Raw genomic sequence first — 24,915 nt, forward strand, 5'->3', positions numbered from 1 at the left:
AAACTCTGCTGTACAGCAAAATGCAAGAGGCTGATGTCAAGCCATATTCTAGTGTTTACACTACCTGCTTTAACATATTTTTTAAGTATGTATGTCAGGGCTGGGCTCAGCCGTTCCTTCTCTGAGCTGGCCGCTCAGCTGTCGGCTAAATGCCAGATGAGTGGAACAAGAAGCGGAGTCAGGAGCCAGAACCTGGGTCATGCACAGGAGGTCAGTCAGGAACAGGAGCAGAAGCATGGTCAAGATTAAGCCGGGGTCATACACAGTAAGTAGACAATAAACACAGTCCATGTAAGCAAGCCGGGCTCAGAGCCAGGAGAGACGCCAACAAACAGGTCCAAGGGCGAGCCGGGTCACCAACTAATTCAGGAATACAGAAGCAAAGGATACGGGGAAGGCTGACGATCATCCAGCAACTTGTGTAAATGTGTACCAGACTGCTGCCTTTAAATAGGCCACTGGGTGCCAGGATCTATCATGTGTTGTGTGTGTCCTGGCACACAGACTATTGCATGTGCATTTGCACGAACGCACGCCAAAGCACCCCAACGCAACGTCTGTGTGCATTTCCGCACACATTAGCGTTACCATGTTGAGTATTGCCAAATATGCCAGTTCTTCAGTTCATCGTCCGACAATATGATTTGTGCTCCTGAGTTATAGCCTGGCAAACTGCGACCCTGTCTATTTAATTTAGGTTTAAATTGGCAAAATTATAGGAACACACAGTGGTTAATGCTCCCGTGCATGAACAGAAATTGCAAATTTCCTTAAGCGAGTAAAATATGTAATTAAAGTAGTTGAAAAGATATTAGGAAAGTGAAGGATAGTATTCTAAAAATACTAATCTTTATTCATACTTCGAATCTTATTTTTTTTTTATGTGACAAAGCCACTTCAAAAAATTGTCAGATACTCATGGCAGGAGACAAAGTCACTTGGAAGCTTAACTGCAGGCACAGAAAGATTGATTTAAATACTGTATATTCCACAATAGCCAAAAACAACATAAATTCACTTTCTGTGCAACTTGTGAAGGTAATACTGTAAATAGCCTGTGCAGAAAGCGGCATCGGGGGCAGAACCCAGTGGTTCCACCAACTACAGACTACTGGCAGAAAACTACAGGGGGGTTGGATACAAGAGCAGTCACCCTGCTCCAAGAAGGACACTAGCAACCACTGGCCCTTATTACAGGAAACTACTGCACAAAAGCAAAGTGCAGGAGCTGTATTATGCTGATTTAGTGCACAGGTTTGGAAAAAATGCACTAAGGATACCAAGAATCAAGTAAGAATACACATAGCTCTTCCATTTAGACACTGGGTCACTGGCCTGGAACAGGAATGTAAATCAAAATCCGAAGTTGTTTCCTAAATGTGTTCTGTGTTAGTGATGTAATGCCTTGAAGGTTACTTTGGGTTTCTGTATTTCACACACCATCATTGCTTTATGCATTGTCATATTAGAAGTCTACTCATTGCATTTTTATGCCCTAAAAAAAGAAAAAAAAAAAAGCAGTTCTGGCTGCAATATTCAGTTCAATCTAGAGCTGTCACTTAGATAATCTTTGCCACAAGATGTCCTCAGTGTTCCAATTGAATGACACTCAGCGTCACTGAACCCAGTAGGCTAAGAAGAAACTTGTGTGCACGGTGTCACGCGCTGCCCCTTGGGTACAACCTCCTGCACTCAAAGCGCATTAATGAAGAGAGTAGCCCTGGTGTCATTATGTCAGCACCACTTTTTGCATCTTTCAGAGCCACTGGGAGGAAGGGGGCATGGAGCCCAGGGCTGTTCTTTAATTTATTGTTTAATTATATTTATTTATTTATTTTTTATATATTTCATGTACCATAATTTGCCATTCCAATCAATTATTATGATCTAAAATATATAGTACATAATACAATAGGATTATATGTTGTACAGAACCACACCAAACACAAGAACAGAGAGATCAAGGTACAGAAAGGAGCAAAACTGAATTGACAGTGCTCCTAATTATTAAACATTTTATCATTTCAGCGGTCAAGTTCAAAATAGATATAATTTATTACCTGTGATTTAAAAATTAGCCTTCTGCCAATTAATCAATTACTTTAGAGCAATCAATGCATGGTGCTAACAATTAGTTGACATTTCAATCCCCATCTGGCAAATGCATGGGATATCAGGGTTAAGTGTGAGATGAAGTGTCTCGAAGAGAGGAGAAAAGTGCTTTTCATCTGGCCGATGATGAAAGGCTAAATAACACAGAAATAAGAATGATTTTGACCTGATGTCCTAAAGTGAGCTGAGATGATAAAACAATGGCACATTATATAGTACTTCAATGGCTTTAATTATTTTAATGAACTTTTTTTTAATATACATTTTGTGATTAGAAAAAAAAGGTGGTGAATAATTTGATTTGGAAATTCTTCAAAAGTAAGAAAAGAGAGGTGTTATTCTTAGATACCATAAGTCTTGCTTAATGTGTGTTTGGCTTGTTATGGACAGAAAGAGCTTTATTGATTTTAGTTTCTGATGGTCTGCATAAAAAAGACTCTTTCAGGATGGTTTTAATGGTGGCCTGTGTATTGTTAATCGAAAGCTACTTTATCTGCTTTTGAATGGAATTTAAAAAATGCTGCTTCTTTTTTTCATGTGTCAGTCAGCAGTAATGGATATTATGGTTAATATACTCTTCCTATAGTGATATAACTTTTCATAAAAAGGTTGTTAATGTCTAAGCCAGATATTCTCAACCAGGGTTCATCCAGACATTGCTAGGGGTTCCTTCAGCTGTGGCTAACTGACCTTCCATCTTATGGTACCTTCATAGTTCCAAGTCCATTGCCACTTGGCATAACCAGTATCATGACACCAATGATCTTTTCAGCTTACTGTAATGGTGGCATTCCTTTCACTAACCATCAATGTAAGGGGCACTCCCTTCCTTATAACTCGTGATGAATTAATTTTAGAAGGGGTTCCCAAACACCTGAAAATGTGTTTACCCCTCTGGGGTAAAAAGGTTGGTCTAAACTGATAGTAGATCAATCTTTTATATCCTTGTACTTGTATATTAAGTTTTTTTTTTTGCATAATGCCCCAGTACAATGTGGCATTCTGCTTCACTCTAATTGTGCCCCATTGTTGGTGTCATTGGAAAGAATTGTGCTCCATTGTTGGTGTCATTGGGAAGAATTGTGCCCCATTGTTGGTATCAGTGGATAAGATAGTGCCCTAAGAGCCAGATAAAAGCTAGCAAAGGGCCGCATCTAGCCCCCGGGCCGCAGTTTGGAGACCCCTGTTATATAAGGTTATTTACACATTATCAATATATCCTAAGCCAGCTAAACACAGGAAAACAATGAAATGTTCTGTGTTAAAGAGGTGATCCAAGCCAGATGAGTGTTACTTAGGACGACAAAAGTTGTGTACCTACAGACTCCAAAGTCAAAAATCTGGTCCTGGACTTGAGTGTTTGCACCACTTTTGTCTTTTGTCAGCACACCTTCCTTTACCATCAATTGCTAGCATTGGTCTGCTCACTACAATGCTAAAAATTATATACACTTGCACTGCCTTCATCTATTAATCACCTATTTAAATAGAACACATGGAACCCAGCCTGCCATATGGTAATTGTGGCCCTGGTAGCCAAAGAAAGGAAAGTGCAGCTACAGCCAATTGGCTTGTAAGGCATGCTAAGAGTTGTCAGATTTAGCTGTTGGAACCATAAAGTGGCCCATGGCTGCCCTGAAGGCGGTAGGTGGATTCACCAGTAACCTTGCTGAGCAATAAATGTGAAATGGTATCATTTAGCAGTCTAATCAGTTCCAGAGGATCAGATTCCCCAAGTGTATGTCTACTTTTAAACCTGTATTTTAGACTCTATTTCCTAGCATATCTAAATTAGAATCTTTGTTAAAACAGTATTTGTATTTCCAATCAGACAGTAGGAAAGATCATGTTTGTTTGCCGTGATCTCATAAATAATGCTGGTGACTCTGTCAACAGATTAGCTGCAAATTAACAGATACGGAAGAAAGTACATTAAAACTTCCATTAATTCTTCGGCTGAGCTAATGACATTTTTGTTTAAATAATTTCCCAGTCTTCAGCCAAGAGTCATAATTGGTTTGGACAGATTAGGGCACCAGTGGGTGACTGTGGCCTGTACAGCAAATACAAATACACATCATACGGTATTTATTACCCTGTGGGGATTAGAGGGAAAGTTCACCTCTCTTTCCAATTTATACGCAAATCTTATTGAAATCCTTCCAAGAGCTGAAACCTTTAGTTTATAAATTCATTTAGAATAACTTTTGGACTTTGCATTGTATATCACAGTCACATGTGTGTGTAAATATGAGATGGTGTCAGACAAATGTTTAAATATTTGTTAGTTTCATTTATTAATTTGGTACCAAGAGCAATGGCTTGTTGTAATGTATAACAACCAATCAAATTCAGCTTTCCACAGATTAGAGTGGAAAATCAGTGATGGTTGATGTTACTAACGGTCCTATTAATTCAGTTCTTCAGCTTTTTAAAAGGAGAGAAATTGTGGCCTATATCTGTCACTTATAACTGTAGGTGAACAAATACAAACCGCCCAAAGAATCTGTCCTACCACCACTGCGCTGAATATGGGAAAAAATATATATATATAAATAAAACAAATAAACCTACAAAAGCTGCCACTTAAAATAGAAAGTATATATAACTGAATTTCCCCTACAGCCAAGATGGCGAAGTGGCGCTGGCCCTACTCCTTGTGGGATGAACACTAGTGACGTTTACACTACCAAGATAGTGATTAAAGCAATCCCAAAATAGGCAACAATAAGTGTAATGCAAAACATCTCTACATTCACCTCTTAGTGTAAATTAGCACAAAACATGGTGACTAAATCAATACATAATTAGTATACCCTAAATGAGTGTAGCATCAAAAACCAAAAATCTGCATGAACAATGAAAAAGTCACATAACATAACGGAAAAAGTCAGTGATGCATCAATATACCGTATTTATTGGCGTATAGCACGCGCCGGCGTATAACACGCACCCCAAGTTTAGGAGGGTATTTTAAGAAAAAAAACTTTTAGGAGGGAAGTTTAAGGAAAAAAAACTTACATTTAAATGCCCATCAATGCAGCCTCATCAGTGTTCATCTGTAGCCTTGTCCATCATTGCAGAATGATCAGTGTCCATTTGCTGCTTGCCCAGTGCCGTTTGCAGCCTTGCTAAGTGCCATTTTCAGCCTTGCCCATTGTCATAAGCAGCCTTGCCCTTAGTCATATGCAGCCTTGCCCAGTGCAGCCTTTCCCAGTGCAGCCTTGCCCAATGCAGCCTTGCCCAGTGCAGTCTTGCCCAGTTCAGCCTTGCCCAGTGCAGCCTTGCCCAATGCAGCCTTGCCCAGTGCAGCCTTGCCCAGTGCAGTCTTGCCCAGTGCAGCCTTGCCCAATGCCGTGTGCCATTTGCGCCATTTAAATCTGCCGCTCGTCACGCCGCCCCACCTCCCTGCTGAGGATGAGAAGCGAGCGCTTCCGAAAAAGACCGAGCCGAGTATACTGTGTACTCGGCTCGGCTCCGCTCGCAGTCCCGCCCAGTCCTGCCATTGGACGGAGTGTTATGTCCATCAAAGGAGCTGGGCGGGACTGCGAGTGGAGCCGAGCCGAGTACACAGTATACTCGGCTCGGTCTTTTTCGGAAGCGCTCACTTCTCATCCTCGGCTCGGTCTTTTTCGGCGGCGCTCGTTTTTTTCCGTCGGCGCTCGTTTTTTTCGCGTTTTTTTCACTGTTTTTGGCACACAGAGAGTGGGGATCGGCGTATAACATGTACCCACGATTTCCCCCTGATTTTAAGGGGGAAAAAGTGCGTGTTATACGCCGATAAATACGGTACTTAACACCGCGTGATATCTAAGTGCACTGGTGTCACGCTTTCAACACACCAGAAAATATACATAAAATAAAAAGAACTGAAAAAACTGTAGAAACAAAATATAATAGTGCAAAAAATACAAAAAATATAAAAAATATAAAGGTGAAAAGTGAAAGTCCACATAAGATGTGAAAAATGAGCAGGCAGTTCCGAAGAAATAAAAGTGTCTCCACTTGATAGTGCTGCAAATCCAAGTGTCCACCACACCTCAGTGACGTGACTCCACTCCCCTGTGAATTTCAAACTCACCAGCAATAAAGGCCTCCCACTCTCCTGTTTGGCCCAAAATAAGCCTCAACCCACTCTTATAGGGGTTAAACAGCGCCACTGTTATCCACCGCTAATATTCCAGACTCTCTCCTCAGGGTGATGTTTCACATAAAGGATGAGAAGAAATGCTCCAATAGTGTAGTATCGTTTTAAAAGAATTTATTCAACATTAAAACAAACTCCAATAAACTCACATGATGGATAAAAGCAATGGGCAAATCGATATATGGTAGCCAGTTGATATCACAGCAAAACATGCAGCAGACAGTGATTTAACAGTACATGGCCACGGCGGACCCAGGGAGTATGAACGCCGATGACAGTCTCAGCAGCCCGCAGCAGACTAAGTCCCAGTGATGAAACATGTCGGGGCGTGGCTACGCGGCAGTCCACACGTGAGTTAGAGGGAGGGTGAAGGAGGAAGGAGAGACGGGCTGGTGTCATCGGCGTTCATACTCACTGGGTCCGCCGTGGCCATGTACTGTTAAATCACTGTCTGCTGCATGTTTTTCTGTGATATCAACTGACTGCCATATATCGATTTGCCCATTGCTTTTATCCATCATGTGAGTTTATTGGAGTTTGTTTTAATGTTGAATAAATTCTTTTAAAACGATACTACACTATTGGAGCATTTCTTCTCATCCTTTATGTGAAACATCACCCTGAGGAGAGAGTCTGGAATATTAGCGGTGGATAACAGTGGCGCTGTTTAACCTCTATAAGAGTGGGTTGAGGCTTATTTTGGGCCAAACACGAGAGTGGGAGGCCTTTATTGCTGGTGAGTTTGAAATTCACAGGGGAGTGGAGTCACGTCATTGAGGTGTGGTGGACACTTGGATTTGCAGCACTATCAAGTGGAGACACTTTTATTTCTTCGGAATTGCCTTCTCATTTTTCACATCATATGTGGACTTTCACTTTTCACCTTTATATTTTTTATATTTTTTGTATTTTTTGCACTATTATATTTTGTTTCTCCAGTTTTTTCAGTTCTTTTTATTTTATGTATATTTTCTGGTGTGTTGAAAGTGTGACACCAGTGCACTTAGATATCACGGGGTGTTAAGTATATTGATGCATCACAGACTTTTTGAGTTATGATATGTGACTTTTTCATTGTTCATGCAGATTTTTGGTTTTTGATGCTACACTCATTTAGGGTATACTAATTATGTATTGATTTAGTCACCATTTGTTTTGTGCTAATTTACACTAATTTACACTAAGAGGTGAATGTAGAGATGTTTTGCATTACACTTATTGTTGCCTATTTTGGGATTGCTTTAATCACTATCTTGGTAGTGTAAACGTCACTAGTGTTCATCCCACAAGGAGTAGGGCCAGCGCCACTTTTCCTTCTTGGCTGTAGGGGAAATTCAGTTATATATATATCTGTCACTTAGTACAGATTTCCTTTGATTGATTAACGAAAAAATCTTGTTTACAGAGCTCGGTAACTGAAGTTCAAATTAGGCGTACCACTGAATAAAGCAGAGAACAGTCGTGGTCCTCTTCGCCCACTTTGAATAGCCTTTTAGTTAGAGAAGGACAGCCTGAAAGAAAAGATCTGTTGCTGTGCTCTTTCTTTAGAAAACCCATACTACTTTGCACTCTGTATTTATATACCGCACATGGCTAAAAATATATAAAATATTCAAAAAGTCTGGGTGACTCTGCCAATATATAGCTTCCTCCACTCTGGAACCAGGAACCGGGTATTATAGCTGAGAACTGTACCCAAGAACTAGGCAACACTAGCTTAGGTGCAAACTGGAACTCTTTATTGAAAACTCACACAGAAGGGGGGCAGGAGGCGGAGCCTAGCGGAGCAGACATGCATTGTTAGAGCTTCACACCGCTGCGGAGAGAAGAGAATTACAAAGCGGAGCCTGCAGGCTCAAAAGGTATCCATTTGAACCTTTTTGCCCCTGGGAACAAACTGTGAAAGTTTGGGCAGGAAATATGGTACTGGGAGGAAACCGTGGCAGAAATAAAAATCACCTCACAAAGAGCTCACAGGCACTCACTGCAGCTGAAGCAGCTCCAGTCACCTCACAAGATACAGCATCAGGGCGCTCTCACAGACAGAAAATGTCACAGCAAGACTCTCCATTTGAGTCAGATACAGAACAAATCCTCTCACAAACTTCTCCACAAGCCTCCTCAGCATCCCCAGTAATATTATTACAATTTGAAAAGATGCTTCATAAGGCTTTAAAACAAACCTCAGACCAAATAACAAAAAGCCTAACCAAAGAAATAAGAGAGCTGGGAAACCGCACCGCAGCCCTAGAAATAAAAATGGATGAAATTGAAATTACAACCCAAGAAAATATAACAATTAAAAAAAGAGAATTTAATACTTCAAACTAAGCTCGAAGATTACAAAAATAGAGCCAGACGTTCAAACTTGCGCATAAGGGGAATACCTGAAACTGTGACAGACCTGCAATCTACTATTACTGCTCTATTATAAGAACTAAAGCCAGATATCCCTATTGAACGTTTAGAACTGGACAGAGTACACAGAGCCCTCACAGCCAAAAAGAAAGATGGACCCCCACGTGATATAATCACAAAATTTCATTATTACAGAACGAAAGAACAAATACTAATTGCTGCAAGAGAAAAAAAGGAACTTAATTTTCAAGGACACAATTATCAAATTTTTGCTGACCTATCCCAACTTACTATTACTAAAAGACGATCCATGAAACCCCAACTAATGGAACTGCAACGCCACAACATTATGTATCAATGGGGCTTCCCCTTTTCAGTCAGATTTAACTACCAAGGTACAATTTACAGAAGCAGATCAGCAGATGAACTACAACAAACCCTTTTAGAACCCACAAGCAGCAACACTCCCACACGCAGAAGAATGGCATCATCTTCACCTTCAGGCAGCACCCAGAAAATTCCAGAACAAAATGGGAATCATCATTCTCACAAAAGAGGCCGTTATGCCACATCATCCATGGACCAAGAAGATTCAATGGACTGACATCCTAATTCCTGATATCTCTTCATTTATTATACTAAGAGATGGTTCTCTATAAAAAACCTATATTTATAACTGAATGTAACTGCATTCTGATAGTCACACACTGTGTGGGATCATGTTACATTCCAGTTATATTTCTTATTACTTCTGATTCATATAGCCTTAGAATATATAAGTGAAATAAGGAAATTCTTGTTCAGTTATATATTATCAGGTAATAACAATAGATTTATTACTTTTTAGGACAAATATGTTCAATAATCCAGAAGTAATGGAAGCTTTTTCTTTCTTTTCTTAAAACAAATATATTATTACCTAACTAGTTCCTAGAATTATGTTTTTGTTTATTCTAATCTGAAGCAATACAACCTCAATTTTATGAGTTAACATATCTAAACAGTTACATATGAATAAAATATGTAATTGTTTACTCTAAAAGGGTTAAAATCCCAAAATAATTCAAACTATCTTCATTAATACCAAAGTTATTAACAGTACCTTTCTAACTGAATTATTTAGCCTAGGGCAAGACTAACCATATACAACCACCCTGGAATAAATAATTTCAACAAAAACTATATTCTGCACTCCAATTAATGAAACATCATTTTGATGTCTTTTGACATAGCACTTCTCTCCTGTAAGTGGAAGATCCGTGTACCCCCATTAGCCCTCCTCATTCTCCCAACCATATTATGTAGTAGTGTGACGAAGGCAATTATTCCCCTGAGAGAGATATTTATTCTCTTTCACGGGTAAATTGTGATTACTTGCAAAAAATAATTTATACAATGTATCATCTAATCTCATATGTTTTTTGTTTACTCTTTACTCCAGAATTCACTGGTTTCTTTTCTATCTATTCATCTCTTCAGTCCACACAGGTTGATCTGCGCAGTCAGCTCTGCATAACAAAAAGTAAGTCAAAACTATTTGATCTATTGCCATGGCACCACTGAATATACTTTCCCTGAATGTTCAGGGAATAAATGTCCCTCAAAAAAGGACCAAAGCCTTCCGTACTTTCCATAACAAGAAGGCTTACATAGTATGCCTCCAAGAAACACACTTCACCAAAGATTCTACTCCAAAATATATTTCTCCTTTTTATCAACAAATTTACACGGCTTCTGCCTGTACCAAGCAAAGGGGAACTCTAATTGCATTTCACCGATCCACACCATTCACCTTATCATCAGAAATTAAAGACCCAGAAGGTAGATACCTGATACTCATGGGTTATATAATGGATACAGCAATCACAGTGATTTCCTACTACGCTCCTAACAAACAACCTACACCATTCCTCTCACATATATTACAAGTGATTAATACACACAAAATAGGAACAGTGATAATGTGTGGGGATTCGAACCAGGTCCTCCTCCCATTTCTAGATAAATCACCTTTTACACTATCCAAAATAACCTCTAGATTACCTTTTTCTCAACTTCTTTCCAAATACAATCTGGTAGATTCGTGGAGAGAAAGTAACCAAATGAAAAAGAAATTCACTTATTTCTCGCACCCTCATCAAACCTTCACCAGAATAGATCATATTTTTCTAACAATAGGAATGATACCAGAAATTATTGCATCAGATATAATTCCGATTCCATGGTCTGACCATAATGCAGTATACACTACTATAGCCTCAGCCATACCAAAAGCACATGACCCAATGTGGTACTTACCGGACATAATGCTCAAACACCCACTACATCAGATGGCCATTGAACAAGCTTTAAAGGAATACATATCAATTAATAATACAACAGACATCTCCCCAATAACACTGTGGGAAGCTCATAAGCCTGTCTTGCGTGGTACAATACAAAGACAAATGGCACTATTTAAACGGGAACGCAAAAATCTAGCAAAAAAACTAGAACTCAATTTTAATGCAGCCTACATATCATTTCAAGATAATCCATCTCAGAGTACAAAATCTCATCTGGAAAAATCTAGATTGGAATACGATCTATTTCTCACTGAGTCAGTTGATAAATCCCTCAAACGCTCCAAACACAATTTCTACATGAATACAAACAAACCAGGTACATATTTGGCTCGGGCATTAAATTCAACTAACAAATCTTTCAAACCAATACGTTTGAAATTATCAAAAAATGTTTACACTTGTAATCCAGTTAAAATAGTCCATATATTTCACTCACATCTTGCAACTTTATACAAGACAAACAATGAATTTAATCCTACAGAGGCTGAATCCTTCTTCTCAAAAATAACCTTACCTGAGTTATCTCAGAATCAAAAAAGCAGTTTGGATGAGCCTATAACTATAGATGAAGTTGCTAACACCATAAAAGACCTAAAACTTAACAAAAGACCAGGCCCAGACGGCTACTCGGCTTTATACTATAAAACATTCTCAGAAATACTCTTTCCCATTCTCACTGAAACTTTTAACAAACTTCTAGATGGACATTCTTTTCGGCAAGAAACACTAATGGCAATTGTTTGTATGATCCCAAAACCCCTTTCTGATGATACTTCCTGTGTGAATTATCGGCCTATCTCTCTGTTAAACCTCGATATTAAATTATTAGCAAAAATAATAGCAAAACGCCTTAATAGCATTATAGGAAAATTAATACATAGAGATCAAGTAGGCTTCATGCCAAATAGACAGGCAGGCGATGATATACGCAGGGCAGTGTTATTGGCACATATTGCTAAAAAACGGAAAATCCCTTTATGTTTTCTATCTCTCGATATTAAGAGGGCATTTGACACAGTATCCTGGCAATATATGCAATATTCATTACAAAAATGGGGTTTTGGACCCCACTTTTTAACATGGATCAAAGCATTATATAATAAACCCAAAGCCTATATAAAATATGCTGGATACAAATCTGAAGCCTTTAATATCGAAAGAGGTACCCGACAGGGTTGCCCATTATCTCCCTTATTATTTGCCCTTATACTCGAACCCATGGCCCAATACATCAGAACAAACCAAACTATAACTGGCATTGAAGTAGGAGGTATTACACACAAATTATGTATATTTGCAGACGATATATTACTTTTTCTATCATCACCACAGGTCTCTGGTCCTAACTTAATACCAGCTCTTGATGGATTTGCAGCCCTATCCGGCCTTATGATTAATCCTAAGAAATGCCTAATGCTTAATATTTCACTCACAAACATGGAATTGATCCCGGCTAGGGCTGCACTCCCATTCACATGGGCAGAAAAATCAATCCCATATCTTGGAATTCATTTAACAGCATCTCATTCTGACTTATTCTCAACCAATTATCCTCCTGTATTAAGACAGATCACAAATCTAATAAAACAATGGTCGCAACTTCCTTTATCCTGGATAGGGAAGATTAATGCAATCAAAATGACTATTCTACCCAAATTGCTTTATCTATTCAGAGTCCTCCCTATTCCAATTCCTTCCTATTTTTTGAGAATAGTACAAAAAAGAGCAACTTCGTTTATATGGGGCTCTTCTAAACCACGTATAGCTATACACACACTACATCTTCCCAAAAATAAAGGAGGCCTGGGATACCCTAATTTTACTAACTACTACAGAGCAGCACATTTGGCCAGTCTGTCCAAATACCATGCAAAACAGGAAATCCCATTATGGGTATTTATAGAGGCTTCAGAAAATGACCCTCTATTAATATCAAATTTATTATGGCTTGATCCTAAAGACCGCTTTAAAATTCATAATCCCATAACTAAACACTTCTTATCTTTCTGGGATAAACTAAAAACCAAATATCAGTTACAATCTCCACACAATCCTCTCCTTTCTTTTATCAGAAATCCGGCCTTTTATCCGGCATGGATCTACCCAAATTCTTTTAAAGCTTGGACAACATCAGGCATTCAGACACTAAATGACTTCATAGCATCTAAATCATTCCTTTCATTCCCATCGCTTAGAGAAAAATATGATCTACCAAACTCTGAGATATTTAGATATCTCCAAATCAAAAATTTCTATACACCATTCCTAAAGGGGGATACACCATTATCCCAATTATCCATTTTTGAATCAATCTGTACAAAAGATCCATTTGCTAAAGGTACAATTTCATCACTTTATAATCAATTATATGGAGTAGCAAATCTTAATAGACCCTCTTACGTTCAGAGGTGGGAGGAGGACCTGGGACGAACTTTAGAAGACATGGACTGGTCTAACATATGGCTCACATCTAAGTCATCTTCACCCAACATCTTAGCACTGGAGACAAATTATAAAGTCCTAACTCGCTGGTACCTTGTACCCGCTAGAGTGGCAAAATATTCACCTAATACCTCAGCTCTTTGTTTTCGAGGATGCCCAGAAATAGGCACATATTTACACATATGGTGGACGTGCCCAGTAACCCAAACCTTCTGGAAGGAAGTCTTCGTGATTGCATCTAAAATATTTAAAAAAATAATAAAACCAGATCCATATTTAACTTTACTTAATCTAAAACCGGAATGGTTAACACTCTCTCAATTCAAACTTATGATCCAACTAATAACGGCTGCAAAACAAACAGTGGCCAAGGCATGGAAATCTCCTACATTGGTACTAGCAGAAACAATTCACAGAATGAATAATACAATGTCCCATGCTAAGATGGTAGCCATCGATCAAAATCAAATTCCAAAATTTGAAAAACTTTGGCATCCTTGGATAAAACAACAGTTCCTGTCAAACTTCAATGACTCTGTCCTGTTGCCATGGTAACAGATTAAATGACTTACAGGGACACCCATTCTAAGGCTTCAAAGAGAACTAAAAAGAATAATAAACTGACGAGCGGGACAACCTTGTGGACCATACCTCTACCTTTCAACCCTTTTTCTTCTTTTTCTTTCCTTTTCCCCACCTTACGATTAAAGCTCATTATCAGAATTTATTTGACCTATATACACTCTACTTGTAAACAATATGTATAGTAGGTATAAATCATTTAAATACCTACAAAAGTAACTAAGGAAATGATATATATCTTTAATTTAGGTTTACGTAAACCCAATGTTTAATATTTGAAATTTCATGATATTTACCTATATAAACCCTACTGTAAAACAATGAGCTTACTTTATAGATCCTTGTAAACTTACTTTATGTATCTTTATAACATAGTATACTCAATAAACTTCTTTTGACAAGGAAAACTCACACAGAATTTATACCACACAAAATCAGATAAGTGCCTGATCACATTATCCTAAACCATGCAAACTTTAAACAGTAATATCATCAGTACATCTAACGGTACATCTAATGAACAGCTAGCAGCTAACAGTAACCTATTTAAACAGTGATCTAATTAACAGTAAGCTAATCAACAGCTAGGCCCCTAGACAAGCCTTGATTAATCAGGCAGTGACCACCCCAGACAGTCGACAACAGATCTCATTAACCAGCTTTCTTTCAAATTCCATCTTCCCTCTGAGTCTCAAGTTGGCAGAGACCATCATGGCTTCCTTGACTGTTAAATGTGGTAATAACATGTCATCTTGCATTATATAACAGGACATCTTCCTGAATGCTTGTAGCTTCCTCAAATACCAGGGTCCATAGTCAGTAGGCAAGAGTCTACCTTGCAGTCCCCTCCAAAAGCCCCTGTCCCAGTTGGGTCTGTCACACTTTTAAATAAGACAGATTTGTGAGGTGATCACTGTCTGGTAACAATAAATACCAGTAGAGAATTGATATGTTTGGTTTCTAGATCATATTCTAAATTATGGTATTGTCTTTGAGTCCATTTTACCTCTCATCCAGACCCTAGTATCGGATACCTAGTTAAGGAAACCTAGAGCTCTTTAAATGATTCAGCAGGACATTAACCCTCTACTGGCCATTTGTATATCAAAGAATGTGCATTCCATTATGCCATTATAGACATTTTCTTGAAAATTCTAGGTGCCTGACTGTCTCTGGCCTCATTTCTTTTTGAATCACTGAGCCATAACAAAAATAGCAGCAAGCAATGTCCAAAACTTCTAAATTGGAGAATGGTAGTGGATCAGAATGACAGCCAGGTAACATTTTCTGCAGGAGGTTATAGATCGGCAAAAATAGTCACATAGTTAGGTTGAAAATAGACACAAGTTTATCTAGTTCAACCAATAGAAAAAAACAAACAAACTAATAGAAACCCTCCATATACAGAACCCTATACCCACTGTTGATCCAGAGAAAGGCAACCCCCCCCAAAAAAAACAATAAAGCGTAATCCAATTTGTTCCGGGGGGGTATCCTTCCAGATCCCCCAGGAGGCAATCAGATATTCCCTAGATCAACTATGCCTGGTGTTATTACCTATAACTGGTACTAGTTATATTTTGTGCATTAAGAATGCACCCAGCTCTTTTTGAAAACAATCTACTGAGCTTAGAATTTGATTTAAACTTATTTTTCAACCTTAAAAGGCAATATCTATACAATATTTTTAGAAAAACTGCAGAATAATATGCAAAAATCTATTTAGACCATATATAAACACATCAGACGGTTGCAAATGTTACATTTACATTTTGCTATGTGTAATTACTTATAGCAGAGCTTTACATTAAAGGATCACCTTTGTAAAATAAATAATAAATGCACATCTTTTTGCAGGTAAAAAATGTGTTTTTTTTATTATGAGACTGTAGAGCATTGCACCCACAATCAGCAGATCGTGGGGGCAATGCAGGGTTCTGGCAGACAGTGTGTGTAAGCTGGGTGCTCATACCTCTGATATGGGCAGACAGTTACACTCTGAAAGGAAGACTCAATGAACTACTAGAGCGCTCAACAGCACCCTGGTAGTTCATTGAGAAAAGACCATATTTAGGGAGTAGTGGTTAATGATTCATTCTCTGAATGGTCTAAGGTTATCAGTGGTGTACCCCAAGGTTCAGTGTTGGGACCCTTACTTTTTAATATATTTATAAATAATATTGGGTCTGGGATTAAAAGTACCATTTCAGTCTTTGTAGATGACACTAAGCTATGCATTGGTAAAATGTCCTTCAACTTACAAACCGACCTCAATGCACTGTTTAATTGGGCAACTATGTGGCAAATGAGGTTTAATGTTGATAAATGTAATGTTATGCCCTTGGGGACTAAGAATACGCATGCATCTATCTTACATACCGGGGGGGGGGGGGGGGTACAACTGGGGGCATCCATAGTGGAGAAGGATCTGGGTGCTCTGGTAGATCATAAGCTTAAAAATAGCTTGAAATGCCAAGCTGCCATTTCCAAAGCGAGCAAAGTCCTTTCTTGTATTAAGAGAGGTATGGACTCCAGAGAGAGATATCATTTTGCCCCTGTACAAATCATTAGTAAGACCTCATCTGAAATATGCAGTTCAATTTTGGGCACCAATTCACAAAAAGGATATCGGGGAACTGGAGAAAGTGCAGAGAAGTGCAACCAAACTGATAAGAGGCATGGAGGAACTCAGTTATGAGGAGAGATTAGAGGAACTGAATTTATTCTTTCTTGAGAAGAGGAGATTAACCACTTCAGCCCCGGAAGGATTTGCCCCCTTAACCACTTAAGGACCGCCTCACGCCGATGTACGTCGGCAAGGTGGCACGGGCAGGCAGAATCACGTACATATACGTGATCTGCCTCCCGCGGGCGGGGGGTTCGATTGGACGTGAGGGGGAGACCATCCATTCGTGGCCCCCCCTCGCGATTGCCGCCAGCCAATCAGATCATTCCTATGCTGCTGTATGCTAAACAGCAGCAAAGGAAATTATGTCATCTCTCCTTGGCTCGGTATGTTCCGTTCCGGCGCCGAGGAGAGAAGACTGCACTGTGAGTGAAAACACACTACACACACAGTAGAACATGCCAGGCACACAATACACCCCCCTTTACCCCCCGATCCCCCCCAATCACCCCCCAATCACCCCTCCCCCCCCTGTCACACTGACACCAAGCAGTTTTTTTTCTGATTACTGCATGGTGTCAGTTTGTGACAGTTAGTGTGGTGGGACAGTTACTGTTAGCCCCTCTTTAGGTCTAGGGTACCCCCCTAACCCCCCCTAATAAAGTTTTAACCCCTTGATCACCCCCCGTCGCCAGTGTCGCTAAGCGATCATTTTTCTGATCGCTGTATTAGTGACACTGGTGACGCTAGTTAGGTAGGTAAATATTTAGGTTCGCCGTCAGCGTTTTATAGCGACAGGGACCCCCATATACTACCTAATAAATGTTTTAACCCCTTGATTGCCCCCTAGTTAACCCTTTCACCACTGATCACCGTATAACTGTTACGGGTGACGCTGGTTAGTTCGTTTATTTTTTATAGTGTCAGGGCATCCGCCGTTTATTAACAAATAAAGGTTTAGCCCCCTGATCACCCGGCGGTGATATGTGTCGCCCCAGGCAGCGTCAGATTAGCGCCAGTACCACTAACGCCCACGCACGCAGCATACGCCTCCCTTAGTGGTATAGTATCTGTATGGATCAATATCTGATCCGATCAGATCTATACTAGCGTCCCCAGCAGTTTAGGGTTCCCAAAAACGCAGTGTTAACGGGATCAGCCCAGATACCTGCTAGCACCTGCGTTTTGCCCCTCCGCCCGGCCCAGCCCAGCCCACCCAAGTGCAGTATCGATCGATCACTGACACTTTCAAAACACTAAACGCATAACTGCAGCGTTCGCAGAGTCAGGCCTGATCCCTGCGATCGCTAACAGTTTTTTTGGTAGCGTTTTGGTGAACTGGCAAGCACCAGCCCCAGGCAGCGTCAGGTTAGCGCCAGTACCGCTAACACCCACGCACGCAGCATACGCCTCCCTTAGTGGTATAGTATCTGAACGGATCAATATCTGATCCGATCAGATCTATACTAGCGTCCCCAGCAGTTTAGGGTTCCCAAAAACGCAGTGTTAGCGGGATCAGCCCAGATACCTGCTAGGACCTGCGTTTTGCCCCTCCGCCCGACCCCAGTATCGATCAATCACTGTCACTTACAAAACACTAAACGCATAACTGCAGTGTTCGCAAGAGTCAGGCCTGATCCCTGCGATCGCTAAAAGTTTTTTTGGTAGCGTTTTGGTGAACTGGCAAGCACCAGCGACCTAGTACACCCCGGTCGTAGTCAAACCAGCACTGCAGTAACACTTGGTGACGTGGCGAGTCCCATAAGTGCAGTTCAAGCTGGTGAGGTGGCAAGCACAAGTAGTGTCCCGCTGCCACCAAGAAGAAGACAAACACAGGCCCGTCATGCCCATAATGCCCTTCCTGCTGCATTCGCCAATCCTAATTGGGAACCCACCGCTTCTGCAGCACCCGTACTTCCCCCATTCACATCCCCAACCAAATGCAGTTGGCTGCATGAGAGGCATTTTTATGTCCTCCCGAGTACCCTTACCCAACGAACCCCCCCCCAAAAAAGATGTCGTGTCTGCAGCAAGTGCGGATATAGGCGTAACACCCGCTATTATTGTCCCTCCTGTCCTGACAATCCTGGTCTTTGCATTGGTGAATGTTTTGAACGCTACCATTCACTAGTTGAGTATTAGTGTAGGGTACAGCATTGCACAGACTAGGCACACTTTCACAGGGTCTCCCAAGATGCCTCTGCATTTTGAGAGACCCGAACCTGGAACCGGTTACAGTTATAAAAGTTAGTTACAAAAAAAAGTGTAAAAAAAAAAATATATATAAAATAAAATAAAAATAGTTGTCGTTTTATTGTTCTCTCTCTCTCTATTCTCTCTCTATTGTTCTGCTCTTTTTTACTGTATTCTATTCTGCAATGTTTTATTGTTGTTATGTTTTATCATGCTTACTTTTCAGGTGTGCAATTTTTTATACTTTACCGTTTACTGTGTTTTATTGTTAACCATTTTTTTGTCTTCAGGTACGCCATTCACGACTTTGAGTGGTTATACCAGAATGATGCCTGCAGGTTTAGGTATCATCTTGGTATCATTCTTTTCAGCCAGCGGTCGTCTTTCATGTAAAAGCAATCCTAGTGGCTAATTAGCCTCTAGACTGCTTTTACAAGCAGTGGGAGGGAATGCCCCCCCCACCGTCTTCCGTGTTTTTCTCTGGCTCTCCTGTCTCAACAGGGAACCCAAGAATACAGCTGGTGATTCAGCCAGCTGACCATAGAGCTGATCAGAGACCAGAGTGGCTCCAAACATCTCTATGGCCTAAGAAACCGGAAGCTACGAGCATTTCATGATTTAGATTTCGCCGGATGTAAACAGCGCTATTGGGAAATTGGAAAAGCATTTTATCACACCGATCTTGGTGTGGTCAGATGCTTTGAGGGCAGAGGAGAGATCTAGGGTCTAATAGACCCCAATTTTTTCAAAAAAGAGTACCTGTCACTACCTATTGCTATCATAGAGGATATTTACATTCCCTGAGATAACAATAAAAATGATTAAAAAAAAAATGAAAGGAACAGTTTAAAAATAAGATAAAAAAGCAAAAAAATAATAAAGAAAAAAAAACAAAAAACCCCTGTCCCCCCCTGCTCTCGCGCAAAGGCGAACGCAAGCGTCGGTCTGGCGTCAAATGTAAACAGTAATTGCACCATGCATGTGAGGTGTCACCACGAATGTCAGATCGAGGGCAGTAATTTTAGCAGTAGACCTCCTCTGTAAATCTAAAGTGGTAACCTGTAAAGGCTTTTAAAGGCTTTTAAAAATGTATTTAGTTTGTCGCCACTGCACGTTTGTGTGCGCAATTTTAAAGCATGTCATGTTTGGTATCCATGTACTCGGCCTAAGATCATCTTTTTTTATGTCATCAAACATTTAGGCAATATAGTGTGTTTTAGTGCATTAAAATTTTAAAAAGTGTGTTTTTTCCCCAAAAAATGCATTTGAAAAATCGCTCTGCAAATACCGTGTGAAAAAAAAAATGAAACACCCACCATTTTAATCTGTAGGGCATTTGCTTTAAAAAAATATATAATGTTTGGGGGTTCAAAGTAATTTTCTTGCAAAAAAAAATAATTTTTTCATGTAAACAAAAAGTGTCAGAAAGGGCTTTGTCTTCAAGTGGTTAGAAGAGTGGGTGATGTGTGACATAAGCTTCTAAATGTTGTGCATAAAATGCCAGGACAGTTCAAACCCCCCCCAAATGACCCCATTTTGTAAAGTAGACACCCCAAGCTATTTGCTGAGAGTCATGTCGAGTCCATGGAATATTTTATATTGTGACACAAGTTGCGGGAAAGAGACAATTTTTTTTTTTTTTTTTTTTTGCACAAAGTTATCACTAAATGATATATTGCTCAAACATGCCATGGGAATATGTGAAATTATACCCCAAAATACATTCTGTTGCTTCTCCTGAGTACGGGGATACCACATGTGTGAGACTTTTTGGGAGCCTAGCCGCGTACAGGACCCCGAAAACCAAGCACCGCCTTCAGGCTTTCTAAGGGCGTAAATTTTTGATTTCACTCTTCACTGCCTATCACAGTTTCGGAGGCCATGGAATGCCCAGGTGGCACAAAACCCCCCCAAATGACCCCATTTTGGAAAGTAGACACCCCAAGCTATTTGCTGAGAGGTATAGTGAGTATTTTGCAGACCTCACTTTTTGTCACAAAGTTTTGAAAATTGAAAAAAGAAAAAAAAAAATGTTTTTTTCTTGTCTTTCTTCATTTTCAAAAACAAATGAGAACTGCAAAATACTCACCATGCCTCTCAGCAAATAGCTTGGGGTGTCTACTTTCCAAAATGGGGTCATTTGGGGGGGGTTTGTGCCACCTGGGCATTCCATGGCCTCTGAAACTGTGATAGGCAGTAAAGAGTGAAATCAAAAATTTACGCCCTTAGAAATCCTGAAGGCGGTGATTGGTTTTCGGGGCCCTGTACGCAGCTAGCCTCCCAAAAAGTCCCACACGTGTGGTATCCCCATACTCAGGAGAAGCAGCTAAATGTATTTTGGGGTGCAATTCCACATATGCCCATGGCCTGTGTGAGCAATATATTATTTAGTGACAACTTTGTGCAAAAAAAAAAAAAATTTGTCACTTTCCCGCAACTTGTGTCAAAATATAAAATATTCCATGGACTCAACATGCCTCTCAGCAAATAGCTTGGGGTGTCTACTTTCCAAAATGGGGTCATTTGGGGGGGTTTGTGCCATCTGGGCATTTTATGGCCTTCAAAACTGTGATAGGTAGTGAGGAGTGAAATCAAAAATTTACGCCCTTAGAAATCCTGAAGGCGGTGATTGGATTTCGGGGCCCCGTACGCGGCTAGGCTCCCAAAAAGTCCCACACATGTGGTATTCCCTGTACTCAGGAGAAGCAGCTGAATGTATTTAGGGGTGCAATTCCACATATGCCCATGGCCTGTGTGAGCAATATATCATTTAGTGGCAACTTTTTGTAATTTTTTTTTTTTTTTTTGTCATTATTCAATCACGTGGGACAAAAAAATTAATATTCAATGGGCTCAACATGCCTGTCAGCAATTTCCTTGGGGTGTCTACTTTCCAAAATGGGGTCATTTGGGGGGGTTTGTACTGCCCTGCCATTTTAACACCTCAAGAAATGACATAAGCAGTCATAAACTAAAAGCTGTGTAAATTCCAGAAAATGTACCCTAGCTTGTAGACGCTATAACTTTTGCGCAAACCAATAAATATACGCTTATTGACATTTTTTTTACCAAAGACATGTGGCCGAATACATTTTGGCCTAAATGTATGACTAAAATTGAGTTTATTGGATTTTTTTTATAACAAAAAGTAAAAAATATCATTTTTTTTCAAAATTTTCGGTCTTTTTCCGTTTATAGCGCAGAAAATAAAAACCACAGAGGTGATCAAATACCATCAAAAGAAAGCTCTATTTGTGGGAAGAAAAGGACGCAAATTTCGTTGGGGTATAGCATTGCATGGCCGTGCAATTAGCAGTTAAAGCAACGCAGTGCCAAATTGGAAAAAGTCCTCTGGTCTTTAGGCAGCCAAATGGTCCGGGGCTGAAGTGGTTAATGACCAGGCCATTTTTTGCAATACGCAGCACTGCGTCGATTTAACTGACAATTCTGCGGTCGTACGATGCTGTACCCAAACAAAATTGACGTCCTTTTTTCCCCACAAATAGAGCTTTCTTTTGGTGGTATTTGATCACCTTTGTGGTTTTTATTTTTTGCGCTATAAACAAAGAGTGACAATTTTGAAAAAAAATAAAAAATTTTTTTACTTTTTGCTATAATACATATCCAAAAAAATAAATAAATAAATAAGAAGTTATTCATCAATTTAGGCAGATATATATTCTATATATTTTTGGTAAAAAAAATCGCAATAAGCGTATATAGATGGTTTGCGCATAACTTATCGCATCTACAAACTATGGTATAGATTTAGGGACTTCTATTTTTTTTAATTGTTTTTACTGGTAATGGCGGCGATCTGCAATTTTTAGCAGGATGGCAACATTGTGGCTAACAAATGTGACCCCAAATGACACTTTTTGGGGACCAGTGATATTATTACATTGACCAGTGCTATAAAAATGCACGGATCAATGTAAAAATTACACTGGCAGGGAAGGGGTTAACACTAGGGGGCGATGAAGGGGTTAACGGTGTTCCCTGGGTGTGTTCTAACTGTAGGGGGGATGAGCTGGCAGGGACGTGACAGAGATCACTGTTCCCGATGACTGGAAACAGTAGATCTCTGACATGTCCCCTGTCAGAATGGGGATCCGCCTTGTTTACAAAGGTAGATCCAAATTCTGCCTCTGTACTAGGCGACCGCGGTTCGCCGGCGGACACTGAGTCCACCCAACCCACGGGCACGCTCCCGCAGCATGCAGCCGGAACGAGAGCGTACCACCCGCTATCACGCCTGCGCGAGCCGACGTACAGCTACGGCGATTTGCGCAGGAGAACCAACCTGCTGCCGTATAACGACGGCAGCTGGTTGACTAGTGGTTAAGGGGGATATGATCAACATGTATAAACACATATAGTGAACATGGTGTTGAGTTATTAACATTAAAGTCATCACAGAGGACAAGGGGGCACTCTTTCTGTCTGGAGGAAAGGAGATTAAATCTCCAAATACAGAAAGGCCTCTTCACAGTAAGAGCTGTGAAAATGTGAAATAGACTCCCTCAAGAGCTGATTCTGGCCAACTTAGTAGATTGATTTAAAAACAGCTTGGATTCTTTCCTAAATGTACATAATATAACTTTATACTAACATTTATAGGTAAAGTTGAGCCACAGAACATCCAATGGACTCTTGGGGCACCGGGAAGGATTTTATTTCCCCTGCTGGAGCAAATTGGATCATGCTTTGCTGGGGCTTTCTGCCTTCCTCTGGATCAACTGTGGGTATGGGATTGTGTATATAGGATTGTAAAGAAAAAATATATTTTTTTTCCCCCTTTTTATTGGGTTAACTATACAAGCCGAAAGCTGCAAAGACTGTTGGTACCTGTAGTTTTCACATTCATAGAACACAGTTGAGAAGATCCCCTGCTAGCTATCAAAACAGGGGATCAGGGGTGGGTGTGGAGGCTGGTGCATATGGGTGTAACATGTAACAAAAAGGGGAACTTACCCTCTAAACTCCCATCATGCTCTGCATATCAGCTACAATTTCATTTTAAATGAGACTAACATTGGGGACAACTCTGGCTGCTGAAATGGGAAATTAGGGGGCAGAGTAGAATTATTTCACATTTCATACCTGGAGTTTCTCATATTTGCAGTTCTGGTAATGTCATACTGTTTAGACAGAATGCAAAAAGATCGCTCACAGTTCATAAAAGTCAGGAAGCAGAGTTGAGTCTCCCATATAAATAAATGTTCCCTTTAAAATGGAAAGTCTCAGACTTCAAGGGGTGAAACTAGAGCATGGTTTCTCAACCTTTTTTTCAGTCATGTCACCCTTTAAAATTATGGACAATCTCGGGGCACCCTCTAACATTATGGACAGTCTTGAGGTGCCTCATTCTAAAATGTAAAAACTATTCTGATAGTTTCACATAATGCAGAAACATCACTACCCATAGGACATCCAACGTTAAAAGTTACGAAAATTCTTGTATGACAGAATAAAAAATTGGAAGTGATGTAATGTGTTGTAGTGTATGTCTATTGTATTTTTGGAGGACAACTGTACTGATTAAATGAAAATCATACGATCTGGTATCATTCGAGAAAAATTTTTGTGTTTGATCGGAGAATATCAGATGAACTGTCTTAATTGGCTCTCGAAAGCTCTGTACTAACGATCCGATTATCGTACTATCGTTTTGAAAACTATATTTTTAGTCCGATTTTCAGATCGTGTGTGTAAATGAGACCCCAAAGCTGATAAAAAGAGGCAAGGGAAGATCCTCCTTATCAACTGATGATGTCATTGGTCATTAGAAGGTTGGCAGCTAGAAGGTTGTAATGGTGTACAATGATTGTCCACCATGAAAAGTCTCCAACTTCATATGTATTTAGGGGGAATTTTGGGTCTCCATTAAAAGAAGCAAGTGGGGGTGTGTTAGAAGTTAGGTTATATTTTTGTTGTGAGGTTTCCATAATTGGTATGATTGCAAGACTAGTTGATTAAGGTTGTCTAAGATGTGATTTGAATGGTGTACAATGAAAACCTGTGGCTCTGTGTAACTAAAAGGCAGGTTTTATCCACCCACTGGCTTGCATACAATTTTGGGGCAAATTTTCAGGCATTTTGCCAAGGCA

This window comes from Aquarana catesbeiana, linkage group LG05 (assembly GCF_042186555.1).
Source record: "Aquarana catesbeiana isolate 2022-GZ linkage group LG05, ASM4218655v1, whole genome shotgun sequence".
NCBI classification, from domain to species: domain Eukaryota; kingdom Metazoa; phylum Chordata; class Amphibia; order Anura; family Ranidae; genus Aquarana; species Aquarana catesbeiana.